Source organism: Euphorbia lathyris, chromosome 4, assembly GCF_963576675.1.
Source record: "Euphorbia lathyris chromosome 4, ddEupLath1.1, whole genome shotgun sequence".
In the NCBI taxonomy this organism is placed as follows: Eukaryota; Viridiplantae; Streptophyta; class Magnoliopsida; order Malpighiales; family Euphorbiaceae; genus Euphorbia; species Euphorbia lathyris.
This window is the reverse complement of record NC_088913.1, coordinates 8,704,594-8,719,583: the sequence shown is the minus strand read 5'-3', so window position 1 is coordinate 8,719,583 and position 14,990 is coordinate 8,704,594. Positions and strand designations below refer to the sequence as shown.

Below are 14,990 nucleotides of genomic sequence, written 5' to 3'. Positions count from 1 at the left end.
ATGCTAAATTACTGAATTTGTCATCTTCACTTTATGCTACTATTGATTTTTATGATCCGGGGTTTCACGATCTGGAGCTTAAAACTTGGATTAAAGACATTCTTCATCAGCTTCAACATATCAAAGAGCTAGAACTTGGGAGATACTTTATCAAGCTAACTTTTATAAAGAATAAAAAAACATTGCATCCTTTTTTTATATGAATAGGTGTAATATTTTTAAATTTTAAAATGAATTATTGCAATATATTTTTTTTTGAATTTTCTTTTCCACATTATGCTTTCAGGTTCTATCAAGTTTAGCTTACATGAGAGATCTCTTTTTACCGGTGTTAAACATCAAAAGCTTGACTTTGAATTATCCTACTATGATGAATGCCAAATTTGGAATTGCATGTGTACTTAGTAGTTCACATGTGCTTGAGAAATTAGTTATTAATGTATCACACTATAATCGGGTAACTTTTTGAACCTTCTAAATGTCAAATTTAATTCAATAATCATTGTGGAATAAATGGTTTAACCATTCTATGAGTTTCCTCAATTTTATGTTTATAAAGAAAATGTAACGATAGAAAATGTCACTAGTTTTCCATATATTAAGTACCTTGTCCTAACCTTTTCTTCTCTTTTATCTCTAGGAATATTGTAATTTCCTTCAGCTGACCAATTTTGGAGACAACTACTGGAATTTCAATAGGAATGTCTTTTATTGTTTGTCATCACATCTAAAGACTATAAAGATCACTGGTTGTCCAGATAAGGATTTGTTAATCTTTATTGAATTTCTACTCAAGAATGCAAAAGTGTTAGAGAAGATGGTGTTAGAATTTGAAGATCATGTAACCACTTTTGAGCTCAAAGCATTAGAAAAACGATTGATGAGGTTGCGAAGATGTTCTAAAAATACCATTATTGAGGTTATACTCAGAAAGTAAATATTGACGATTTTAGAGGTTTTTGTGGTTCATTAGTAACTTGCTTTTATAAACTAAATTGGACTTGATTTTGTTGACATTTGGTAATGATGTTAATGTTTTAATGACTGTTTGGATGTTGATTGTTAAACTTTTTCTTCATGTCATTTTTTCAATTAGTACTCTATGTAAAATGTTTAAATGGTTTGTAGGTGAGCATTATTTTTAATTTGGTACTGAATGGTTAAATCAAATGTACTTTAGATATTATTTTAAAAATATTACACTCTTAAGAAAACCTTGTATACAACTAACTATATAAGTCTGATTTCTTGTTCTGTTCCCATTACTATGTAGCAACAAGTAAAATTCCGTCTTTAATGTTGTTATTCCAATTTAGTATGTCATTGCAATTTCAACTAGAAGTCTGAAAGAAAGTAGATTAGAAGTTGAGTAGACAGAAAGGAAAGCATATATGATTATTGACAGTTTGATTTCTGCACTACAAGAAAAACAAACAATAGTGAGGAAAAAATAATGAGTGGGGAGAAAATCGCTCATTAAAAGCATACTTTTTATACTTTTAATGGGTGGAAATAAAAACTGTTAACTATTAGTCTTAAAAAACTTAACTTTACTCAATTTTCTAATGTTACGCTCATTATAGGTGCTAACTTTTTGAGCGGCATACATTCCCACCCAAACAAAACCTAACTGCAGTCCACCTCTGTGCTCCACGAAACTACCGCTCTCTCCCTCTCTCTCGCCTCTCTCTTTCATTAGCTCTGGAAATCATTCTCTTATACCGATTAGCTCTAGGAACCATCCTCGTCCACCACTATTTTCATATTTCGGTCAATTTGACAAACCCCACAATCGACTGGAACAAGAATCGGTAAGCTCCATTTTGTTTGAGATTGTTGCCCTGGGTACTCTTTTCCTCAAAATCAGAGTTTCTCTAGTTTGCAAATTAAGTAGAAGTTAGGCTATTTCATTGTTTATTTGTGTAAATGTCGTTATTCATATCTCCTTATGTGTTTATTTGCAGATCTATTGGAAAACCTAATTTGTGTGGTTCTGTTTTTCCTATGCTTGCTTTCCTTTTTTTTTGTTCGACTTTGTTAGACTTTTGCTAACAATATGTTTGTTTGAACAATTTTACAGATACAATCTTTCAATTTTGGGGCTTTGAATTAATTACTTGAACCCTCTTGTGCAGTACAAAGAGAAGCATCGTTATATGGGTGGGTTTCTCTGAAATATGTTTTACTTTGTAAAAGTTTTCATGAATTTCAATTGCACAGATAGGCATTAGGACTGAATTTCAATCTTGTCTGTGTCTTGGAATGACTCTGTAGGATGAATTAAACTTTTCCAATGATGAGAATTGAGAAGAATTAATAATTTCCCCGCAAATTAATATCAATTCCCTTGTCCTGATTGGATATACTTCTATTGATATAGTGAAATTTATTTTAATTTGTATATGAGGAGAAAGACAGTAATTTTAAACACTTTTATTCTTCACTCTTATAACTTGCCTTTTATTTCACTAATTAGAAGAATTATTATTTGAATAAAACTAGGAAGAGTATAGTACCATTTCATACTTGAATACTAAGTTTGGCATAGAAAATTCCTAATACAGACACTGTAAAATGAATGAGAAGCAAACCATACTAGTGTGTCAAATGGGTGCACATAGTCCTTTCCTCTTGATTTCACTTGCTTTCACTGAGCCTGGCCTTTCTTTTCTCAATAAAGAAAAACACAAACAAGGGTATGACAGAGAAAGCACTGAAGCAAACAGAGGCAATATCAACGGAGACATGACGGCCGATGATGGCCTTGACCTCCAAGAGTTTTTCTGTTTCATGAGTATATGTATTCTGACCATAAGCAACCTCATGTTTATCAAAGTTGAAAGCATAGACACATACGAAGTACGTAGCAGAAGGCACACCATGCTCAATAGTCCATGTGTAACTTTAGTTCTTGTTTGAAGAAGTGTAAGGCATATTAACGATTTTGAATTGGCAAGTCTTGTCCTTAGATAGACGATCCTCTGTTTTTCTCCATGAAACTGGTGTATACGTGTCATTTAAATAATAGAGAACTCAATTGATTCGATGTAGCTGTCAAGTGGTTCCTCCTAAAGAATAGTTCACAGTCCCGGCTCTGCTTCACTCTTCCTCTCGTTTATTCTTCGTAATTGCTGTTAATGTTTGACTTTCTCTAATTCTTTTTGGATATTTGAATTCGAGTTGTGAATAATTTTCTAAATTTCTCTTTAGCAGATTTTGAGAGCGTATTTCGTGAGAGACGAGGGCCCGATCTCACTTGGATTATCGAACCCACCTGGTCTCTTTATTGGATCCTTAGCTCTAACTTTGATTGCTGCACCTTTGTCCACGCTTTTTTCTCTCTTGGTCTAAGTTGTCTAAAGCTAAGGTACTTGGATTACATTTTATAGCTCTTAAATGCTTCAAATATTATTATATAGATAATGTACATGAAATTATTATAATCTTCTGCTGAATTTAACTTCTTTTAGTACTGGATTCTCTATTTTTCCAATAGAAATATTTGATACACTTGTTTTTCTATTTTTAGTCTGTTAGTTGGTGTTATTGAAATTTTAGGTTTTACTTTTGATGCACAAATTTTTTTAGTATATCACTTGTTATGTTCTTCTTTCTACGGCGTTCTTCATCATTTGGAATATTTCCACAAGCTAAGGTAGTTTCATCTGAGAAATTGAGTCTTTAATCCAAGTTTTTATTGTAAATTCAATCAACATTATTAGGTGTCTAATTAATACTTAAATGCCTAGTGTGCAGTGTCTGTATCCACTTAATTGAAGAAGGATTTACAAGTTAATAGCAGTAAGAATGGCTGTCCTGCAGATTCTAGCAGTGAATATCTTTTTGCAATTCGTTACGCTTCAATTAATTTAGTTTGCCATTGGATATTCGAACTTAGTGATTGGTGTGAATTATTGTTATTTAAGGTTAGAATTCTGATTTGGCAATTTGAGTTATTGAATTGATTGATTGGAATATTTGAGAAATTTTGTTGATTAATGCAATATAATATTTCCCTTGGTGATGTACTGTAGTTTATTAACTTTAAAAGCCTTTTCTAAGTTGGTGATAAGTTTGTGTCTCCATGCATTTTTGTTTGTGTAATCCATCTAAATAAGAGCAAAAAAATACAATTAAGTTGAAGTGGGAAGAGAAAGTTAATTGATGGCAAATTTTACTGTATAACTATACACTCTGTTTCTAATTTCTGCAGTGGACAAATTCCTTTCAAATTGATTTGCAATATTACACAAGAACTCGTGATTATACTGATATTCATCTCCTCGGTTGTGGCCTAGTAAGTTGGACTCTTAAATTTTTTTTTTTTGTCTATTCTTTCTTCTCATTGTGTTAGTGGATATTCAATGCTTCTATTCTGCTATTTATTTATATTATTCAAAAGGTTAGTAATTGGAAAGAGTATATATCGCTCGGTCATTAAAGTAGTTTACTATTGTTAATTACAGCTGCACAGGGAAACTTGAGCGGCATATATCTGATTGAGAAAACTTTAGCTATCTGAACGAGAAGAAAAATTATATATGATAACTATGTAGATACATTTAAATGCAGCAAATTCATATATAGTTCTGGCGTCTAACGTAATACCTTTTACAATCAGGTGTTTTATGTGAAAACATTTGTAATTAGAACCATAGGCGAACCTATTGATGGAAGAGCCGAGTCTCCGTCCTCTTCGACCTTGGATGCCCACTCGGAGTTGCAATCAACCATAGGTGAACCCATAGACATCATCTTTTTGCAGATATGCACAATGTTTTTGGTATTTAGCTCTATTCTTTGTAGATTTCTTTACTTTGACTATTTAATGGGTAGTATAATAAAATTCTGATTTCATTTCGTAGGAGATCCCAATACTTTGAATGTGATTATACCTTATTTGCTCAAGTGTAAAAATTATACCTTCAATCTATGATATGCCTTATTATTAATGATATGGTTTCATTTGGAATTGGTTATCTATGTGTTTTTATTTAAAAGTTTGATGTTATTTTAATTTGTTTGAGACTTGAATATATCTAATTTAGAGTAGCTCCGTTCAATCCAAATCATTATAAATATTTTTAATTAGACGATTTTTAATCATTATAAATACTTCTAATGAGCGTATTTTTAATCACTATAAATGCTTCTAATGAGCGTATTTTGAATCATTATATAGTTTTTAATAAGGGTAAATGTCCACTCATTGTAAGTTATGATTCCGCTCATTAATACTTTTAGTAAGAAGGGCTTTCTCAAGGGGAAAATTCCGCTCATTAAAAACTTTTAATGAGTGGAACTAGACTTTTAGTGATGATTTTTCCCATCATTAAATCCCCTTTTTCTTGTAGTGATGGGACACCAAATCCTCGGTCGCCAATGCACAAACCGCTATTATCAATCAGCTAATTTTTATCAAACATGTCTACACAAACAGCTAGTCAAATCAGCTAATCATAGCAGCTAATGTAATCAGCTAATAGCTAACAGCTAATTCCCAAACAGGGCCGATGACTAAAACATTATTAAACCCTTACCTTTGAGGGTTTTAAGTATAAGTCATCTTTTATTTATTTTTTTTCGGACTAAGAGCTTTTGAATTTATGCGGTTTCGAAGATTAAGTTATTAATCTTTAATTTTCACAATCAACGAGCTATCAGAGTTGGCTTTGTTAATCATTCAAACTGTTATTGAATGGCCCAATACGTGCATATAAGGACTTAATCCTTTATGGTGTTTGTTATTTATTTATCTAATCATCTTATTGTTATTATTAAAAGATAACAAATAATGTTTATTTATTTTCTGAATTTAGATTAGATATATTTCTTGAGATTAAAAAATTGAAATGAAAAATAAAAGATATGACTTTCGGTTTGTAACTTTTAATAATACCATCTGAATTAATTGAATATAAAATTTTTCTTGGAAACCAATGCATAAAAATGAGTAATAGAAAACATTCTGAAGAGCAAAATATTTGCAATGCTAAGAAATATCAAGCTTAAGGAAGAAAAAAAAGGTAAGAGAAAATATGATATGTTATTAAATCTATATATCGTGGAAAAAATTAAATCAACCGCCACTTGTATATATCACGTGTCAAAAATTATGTCATTTGGTAAAGAAATTAATAAATCGATTAATTTTTCATGCAAAACGGGTTAAATGTCACTTATGGAAATATTTCAAGGGCAAAATGTTACCAAACAATGCATAAAATGTTACCAAACAATGCATAAAATGATAAATTTGTGGATGCATTAAAACTAAATATGAGTTTAACTCTTAAATTAACCATCAACCTATTTTTAAAAAGGGTCACTTACATATAGATGCTTTGTAGTTTCGTCGATTTGCAACCTCGAAATGAATTTTTTTAAGCGTTAAATGTTATTTTAAGCAACTTTAATTCTTCAACTTTTTAGGTTTAAGGTCATTTAGGTATTGTTTTTTATGAGAGAGAAAGTTAATGTTTAAAGAGAGAACTAAAAAAATGATGTTTTCAAATTTTTTTAATATGGTAAATGTGATATACTAAAAAGTTTTAATTCTTTAAAATTTTCTTTTTGAGGTCGTTATCGGCCAAATTTGGCAAAGTGGAAAAAAATGTAAAATTTTACAACAACATTGTTGTGTTTGTAAACAAAAATTTCACAGGTACTCATCTGCAAATCCATGTAACCACTACGCATCTACTTGTAATTAACTCTTTAAAAAAATCAATTGGGCCTCTTTTAAGTTTAAAAAAATAAAGGGCTTATATTAATTATTTGGGTTATTTAAAACCTAAATAATATTAGTGTTAGCGATATTTTGCGAATATGCTAATTTCAACCTTGTCACGTGTGGTTAGGGTGCGGGCGTGCCAGAGAAGATTACTTCTCAATTGAAATGGTTAAGTTTATGGAATTTACGCGCCAAAACTTGAATTCTAAACGAAACGATTGGCGAGGGACGCAAGGATTGAAAAAGTCCCTCTTGGGTCTCTAGCGCCGTTATAGAAACTTTGCTAGATAAATTGTTTTATTTAAGCTAATGCGGGTAAATTGAAGACGAGAAAATAAAGGAATTTAAAGTGCGAAATTGACACGAAATTTGGTGAAAAATCGGTATTTTATTGATGTAAATCAAGGTTTGAATACATGTGTTTGAGGTAAGCATAAATTAAAAATGAATTACAATTGAAGAACTTCTATACTAAACATATAGCTAATTCAATTGAAAATGGAAGAGCAAATCAAATAAAAGGAATTGAAATGCAATTAAAATAAATTGGAATTCAACAACAAACTCGGAGCCACAATAGCTATCTCGGATTGAAGTTGAATTTTGGCGTAGGTGTGAGGTCCTCGGAGAGCTGCCACCGATCGGGCCCGTACGGTATGTGCTTTGTGCAATGACTAAACGTTGGTAGGCAAATGGGGCAGATTTAAACTTTGACTTTGGGAGCTTGGTTGGAATGGTTAAGAATTCGGAATTGGACAAGTAAATAGTGTAGATTGAACTTCGGGAAGTCAGGAACAACTTTGTCGAAGGGATCGAAAGCAGAAAATGAAGTTAAATGGACGAAAACGGGCTTTGAAAATGATTGGACGAATTTGGAAAATTACTTTGGAAAATGGAATTCTAATTGAAAATTGAGCAGAGTAACAGCTTAGGAATGCTAAATTGAATTGAGAAACTTGGAAGGAAGGCTATTGGAATTTGAATTAAGGCTAAAGGAAGCTAAATGAGGGATTGAAGCTAAGAAAAATGAAGAACGAAAGGAAGAACTTGAAGAACTTGAAGAAATAAGAACAAAAGAACTTAAGAACTAAGAACTACGGAGCAAAACTAAAGATTAAGCATTGGAGCTTGAGAAAGGGGTTTTGTTGTGTGTTGAGTGTGTGTTTTAGTGTAGGGGAGGGGGTCTATTTATAGTTTTTTAAGTGGCGTTTTGGTAATTAGTTAGAGGTATTAGGGTATTTTGGTCTTTTCATCACCAAATAACTCAACTAACTCCAACTAACTCTAACCAACTAACTTAACTTCCTCAACTGCCGTTGACTGCTTCCGGACGAGACGATACGCCCTGCGTATGTCCTACTACACCCTGCGTATTGGCGGATACTGGGCCTTGTGCGTTTCTTGTTGATTTCTACGCATGGCGTCTCTGGTGTCACGTCCTGCGTAAAGGAGTACGCCCTGCGTATTGGAGCTTCTGATCTTGGAACACTCTGCGGATGCGTCTCACGCATGACGTATTGGTAAGTACGTCCCGCGTAAGAAAGTACGCCCCGCGTAACGTGAAGGACGCGCTGCGTATTTGAGTTTTTGACGTTGATTTCTCCGGACGCCTTGTTTACGCCCTGCGTATTGAAGACACGCCCCGCGTGGTGCCGGACTCTCTCATGGGTTGCAGGTTAGCTTACACGTATATTATTTTCTAGAAAATATAAACTATATCCTAAAAACATAACCCAAGCTTTTCATATACATAAAAATAATTATTTTATTTTTTGGGCCAACAATAGCCCCCCTCTTTTGTGCATAAATGAATTAGTAATAATAAAATTTATGTACAAAAGAAGTTTTATTAAATATTTTTTTTTTAAGATAATAGAGAGAAGAATCCTGTAGGATTTTAGAATTTGAATTCCTTGGAACTCTCTATCTTAATCAATCTACAACTCTTCTTTTCTTTTTTTTGTTATCTTTGTTTCTGCCATTTTCTTTTCCTCAAACTCAAGAACACTCAGAATCAAGCTCTCAGTCTCTCAAGCATGGGTATGCAATCTATTTTTCTTCTTTATTTCTTTCTTTTTGATTTTTCTTTTCCTTTTGTGTGTGTAGAATCACATTTTATGAGAAAATAAATTGAATTGGAATAAAACATAAGAATTTTAGAGCTATTACGTGGAGATGGAATTGTATTGCTGAAATTTGCATCTGTCTGTCACAGCTGCGGACTCATATTCTGACACCATTCGCGCTGATTCTCGCCTAGGCATAACCCTTGGCTTGCAGGAGGTAATTTTTGTAATTTCATGATCATGTTTTTGAAGGTAGCCTCCATAGGCTTTGATTGATTGTGTCTGTACTTTCGATTTCAGGACAGTGTCTTTACAATTAGCCCTGTTGCTATGAATAACTCGCCTTTGCCCCCTTATCCCATGAGTAGTGCTACCGAATTAGCCCTTCATAGGGAAACTTATCAATTCCCTGCGAATAAGAAAGGTCTGGTATTCCCTCGTTGTTACACTGGGTGGAATGACCTTGTAGATTGTTTAGGATTGAGGTATGCTAGTGTTTGGGACCAGGTTGGCATCAGGGATTTCGTTCGTTTGACGCGTCATGAAATTACTCCTTGTGTGAATGTTCTTGAAGGAGTTTTGAATTATTGGTCACCGATATGCAACTCATTGATTCTCCCGCTGGGTCCTATGTCTATCACTTTACGTGATGTGGTTGCTTTGACGGGGTTGCCCATTATTGGAGAGGAAGTCCCAAGTTGTGTATATACACACACATTCCCTGGAGTGCAAGCCATCTTATCTAAAGAGGCTGGGACGTATGCCAAAATAATTAAGAAGAAATTGGATAAGGCGGAGTTGGATGATGAGGATCATGTGCATTTCCTGTGGATGATGCTTAGCAATTACATTTTTGAGCCGTTGGGTCTTAGGCCTACCGCTGAAATATTGATTATTGCTAAGGCTTTGGCTTCAGGCCGTCGTTTAGCTCTTGGCACCATGTTGTTAGCTTCAACCTTCCACCGTCTAGCTCTTACGGTTGAGGGCAGACCATTTGTAAAACCTCGGGGTGGCTTGTGGTTGTTACAACTGTGGGTTTTTATCTACTTCCCTCATTTGGCTACTGTTTCATCAGTGGGGGTTTCAGATCATCTTGGTGTAGACCTTTGCTATAGCTCTTCGAGTTTGGCCGTTGGTGTGGTTGTGAGATTTCTTCGTACTTTAGTACCATCCCCTCATAATGAGTTGTTTCTCTTTTGGAATAAGAGTAATTCATGTCTACCATCCTGGGCGCTTTCTTACTTGTCTCCTGCCCCCCATGAAGGTACTGAATGGTGGATGACGGTGTGTGCAACACGTCGGTTACACCACGGGGTGAACCGAACTAGAACCTCGAGATCATCAAATCCTGGTCTGACTTTGTATGCACCTTGTCTTTGGGCACGTCAATTAGGATTTTTCCAAGCTATTCCAGGGCCACTCCCATTTCCTACCTCTTCTCAGCGGTATGGAGCTAGTGATGAAGATATAGCTGCTGCGGTTCTGGATGCGGGATATGATCAGGGACCACTTCTGCTTGGGTCGGATCGACCTTCGTTTGATGCTTGGTGGGACACCGTTTTTCAGCAGTGTATTCCACCCGTTGGTAAGCTCTTTTTATTTTGTCTTGTATGTACATTTTATATACATATACATTTTATTCATTTTGTTTTTTTTTTTTTTTTTTAGATTCGAGCGGTAGCTCGGGAAAGGATAACAATCTGACTCTTCTGGTCCCGAATGCTCTTGAGATAAACGAAACAGGCAAAGGCAAAGGCAAAGCAATCATGTTGGATGGGGGAGGGCAGGTACCTACTACGGCAGGCCCTTCTGTGAGACCAGGAGAGAGAATTGATTCTGACGAAGCCTTATACTTTGATTTTGAGGATGGAGCGCTGGATCAACTAGGGGCACGTTGGAACGTGACTTCTTCGATTAGAACTCTGTCTCTTGAGGATAGCTCGGCTGAGGTGGACATGACTCCATTGCAACTTCCAGCACGAACACATCTTCCTTCTGCCTCTTCTTTAAACCGATTGATTGCCGCACCATTGTCTCAGGTTTGTATGATTTGTGACTCCGTTACTTTATGAACTATGTTTGGGATGCTTGAGTAATATTGTTTGATTGAAATGTCATTTGTGAATATGGCAGGAATCAGCTCTAGTGCGTCCTCCATTAGTTCCTGTCGGTCTTAAGGCTGATAATCCTTTTGCTGGTTTGGATTTTTCGTTTTTGAAAGTACCGCCTAACGCCGTGGCTGACTCATCCTTGCCTATTGATGATTCTTTGAGTGATGCTCGTGCCAATCTCAGTAAGCTTGTCGCCTCTCCTCTCGACTCTTGGACTCCGACCCGTGTTGAAAGAGCTATGATTGATTTTGACCTTATGATGGGTGTGTGTGTTCATCCCTTCAAGACTGAGCCGTTGACATCCGCCAAGAACCACGTATTATTTTGCTATCAGTCCTATGTTACTGAGAAAAACGTGGCAGCAGGTCTCGCAGCTCGAGTTAGATCAAATATGGCAGAGTTAGAGGCCTACAACAAGAAGTTTAATGCTCTGGTTGATGCTGAAGAAGCGGATAGGCAACGATTAGCCAAAATTGCAGCTGTAGAGGAGCGGCTTGCGGTATTGGAGAAGGAGGTGGCTGAAGCTCGAGCGTTTAAGGAAGATATGGTTAGAGCTAGCTCCGGGTTTAGGGCTTGTTTCCCGCGGATGGAGGAAGAGTTGGGCCGTGAGAAAGATCGATTGGCCAATCATTATGATGAGATGTTGGCATGGCACAGACAGAGCGAGCAACACAGAGAGGCTGCCTCCAAACTTTGTGAGTCTTGGGCGAAATACCCGAAGCCTGATTTTTGTTTGTTTCCGTAAGGTACGTTCACGGGTTGCCTGTACTTTTCATCTTCGCTTTGAGTTTGTACGCTCATTCTTTCATTTATTTATTTGTCTAGCACAAATGGACATTGCTTTTTGAGTTGATTGCCGTTTGAGCAATTGCTAAGTCATCTATTTTTGGCCATGGCACATTTATTCTTTTATTGATGAACATTTATAGCACTTGCAAAGACACTATATAAATGTCCAGCAAAATTGCAAACGCCCAGAAAAAGAGCGCATACGCCCTGCGTGTACCTGGTTACGCCCCGCGTATTTGTGCTTCTGACCCTGAAGCGCCTTTTTGATAATGAATACGAGTGGCGTCTTTGATTTTACGCCCCGCGTATTCTCGCTCCTGGAGTACATCTTTCATGCACGTCCGGTACACGCCCTGCGTCTTTGGGGCACGCCCCGCGTGTTCGTGCTCCTGGAGCTGTCTTTTACACACGTCTGGTTTATGCCCCGCGTATTGTCAAACACGCCCTGCGTGTTGGTGCTCCTGAACCTAAAACGCCTTATTGATGTATTTTACACGTGGCGTCTCTTGTGTTAAGCTTCGCGTAGGAAGGTACGCCCCGCGTATGAGAATGCACGCCCCGCGTGTTCGTGCTCCTGTAGCATATCTTATATGTACGTCTAGTGCACGTCCTGCGTATAGGGGGAGCGCCCTGCGTGTGAGAATGTACGTCCCGCGTGTTGTCAAACACGTCCTGCGTGTTGGTGCTCCTGAACCTAAAACGCCTTATTGATGTATTTTACGCATGGCGTCTGTGGTGTGCGCCGCGCGTAGTTGAGCCTCTTCTACGTCTTACGGGCTGGCTGCTACATTAATTATGTCCCACATACTTTGGAAATATTTCTTCAAGTATTTGCCGTTGATGTATCTTCTGTGTGGTTCTCCGCCCAAACTCTTCAACCAATACGCGTTCCCGGGGAGCACCTTGTGGATTTGAAATGGTCCTTCCCAGTTGGGCGACCACTTTCCAAGCTCACGGTCCTTCGTCCCGATTGGTAGGATTTGCTTCCACACTAGCTCGCCTTCTCTGAAGTTTTTCTTTTTTACTTTCTTGTTGTACACGTCTTCCACTTTCTTCTTTTGGATCATCATGCAATCGAGCGCTTTCTGCCTTTCGTAGTCCAAATCTTCTAGTTCCATGGTCATGGCTTGTATATAATTGTCTGGCTCCAAGTCATTCTGACGCATTACTCGCAGTGAAGGCACGATGACTTCTAATGGTATTACTGCATCATGACCAAATGTTAGAAAAAATGGACTCACTCCGGTCGCTCGTGTTTTAGACGTTCGCATGGCCCACAGTGTTTCTGAGAGAACTTTGTGCCATTCTCTAGGATTGTCCTCTAACATCTTTTCCAAGATTTGAATTAGAATTTTGTTGGATGCTTCGGCTTGACCATTCGCTTGTGCATAAAATGGGGTGGAATGAATCAACTTAATTCCGTACTCTTCTACGAACTCGTTCATATCTTCGCCTGTGAACATGGTCCCCTGATCCGTGGTGATGGATTCTGGGATTCCGAATCTATGAATCAAGTTCTCTTTGATGAATCGGATCACTTGTGTTTGGCCGACTTGTTTCATTGGTGCTTCTTCCACCCATTTGGAAAAGTAATCTGTGGCAACTATGATGAAACAATGCCCTTTTGATGAAGCTGGGAGGTAACTTCCTACTTCTTCCCACTAATCCACGTTCTCCACCACATTGAGTAACCGCTCCACTTTGAGTTCCACGATGAAATTGATTTTCACGCTTTCTATTTTTCCTGCTTTTCAATTGGCTCAAAAATACACGTTAAAATATTAATTGGCTATTGGTTCCCCTAAGTTTACTTCAAGTTTCCCCTGATGTCCACTTTGGAAAAATATACTTAAGCGTAGCCAATTAATATATTAAAAATAATTCAAAGCCAAAAATTATTTATGGTGCAAACAGTTGCTCCCCACAAGCATGGATTTGAGAAACGAAAATTTATGCTTGGTCCCTAACAAAAATAATCTTTTAAACTCCATAAAATTTAAAATGTTTAAAATAACATTAAGTAAAATAAAACATGATAAAATTAAGAAATTTAATTGAAATAAAACTTTAAAAAGAAAACTGATAAAAACGAAAAGTAAAAAGTTAAGCTATTAATGCAATAGAATAGAAGTCTTTCAATTTAAATAGATCTAAACCTAAGATTAAAAATAAATGAAGAAAATAATAAAAGGATAAAATTGCAGCAGAACAAAAATTTAAAGTTTTAAATGGACTAGGAAACCATAATGCAAAAGAAACCTTAATAAACACAAACTCTATATACCGCATAAAAAACCAACTTGAAAATAATTAAATATTTTCAATAGCAACTCATTGAAGAGAAAGCGGTGCAGTAGAGAATTGAGTTTTGTTTACCTACCTTACCTTGAGAGCTTCAACATGAAGTTTGATCCACCTGCCTCGCTCTCACTGCTGCTGCTTTTATTCTTCTTCCATCTCCAAATTAAGTCTGCAATTGCCGCACCGATTGCTGCCCCTTTTACAGCTTTAAGAACCCTCATGGAGGTAAGGATCAAATCCTGAAAACTTGTAGAAGCAATTGAAGTTGTAAACCGTTTGATCGAACTGGAGCCGAATGAGGATGATGGCCGTTGCTGAAACCTCAAATTTTCAGCTACAGCAGAGATGGCGGGTCTGAATCAGGGACTTCTTTGAATGATGTGATGAAAAAGAAAAAGGAGGCAGAGAAAAAGTTTGAGGGAAATCTGTCCTGAAGAATCATCTGTACTGAGAGTTTATATTTGATAACATGTTTTGCAACAAAGTTCTTCTCGAAGAGGGTCATCTCCCCTCATTCTAAGTTTACAACATTGAACTCTCTGTTATCATGTTCTTTTTTTTTAATACTGATGATGTTGTATTTCCAGATTCTGTCTTCAAAAATCATCGACGTTGTTCCGTCTGTTGGACTTGGATTGCTGCTTCTTGACAAAGCGTCTTTGGGCAAGTTCAATCGCCGAATTAACAAATGGAAAAGAAGGCTGATGTTTGATGCCGGAAGAATGGAGCTCATCTCCACAGTGCTTGTAAGCCTTCACAGTGGTCGTCTTCTTTCAAGCTAGAAGATCTTGAAATCGATTTCACTGAGTAGTGGAATTTGACGGTAAAGGACCACATGTCCCTTTCTTTTCTTTTCTTTCTTTTTGTGTTCTCTTTTAATGCTCACTTGTGTCGCGCTTGAAGATAAAGCGACACAACAGAGTAACTAGTGTCGCGCGTTCTATAAACGCGACACAACTAAGTATTCTGTGTCATCACTTATGTCATGCT

General features: G+C 36.6%; 1 long non-coding RNA gene across 1 annotated transcript; it reads left to right on the top strand.

Moving 5' to 3' along the window:
- Window positions 1-1,594: 1,594 nt before the first annotated feature.
- Window positions 1,595-4,938, top strand: LOC136227494 (uncharacterized). Its single transcript, XR_010688098.1, has 5 exons — window positions 1,595-1,811; window positions 2,081-2,160; window positions 3,214-3,367; window positions 4,214-4,297; window positions 4,622-4,938. It is a non-coding gene; the product is annotated as an uncharacterized lncRNA (long non-coding RNA).
- Window positions 4,939-14,990: the final 10,052 nt, after the last annotated feature.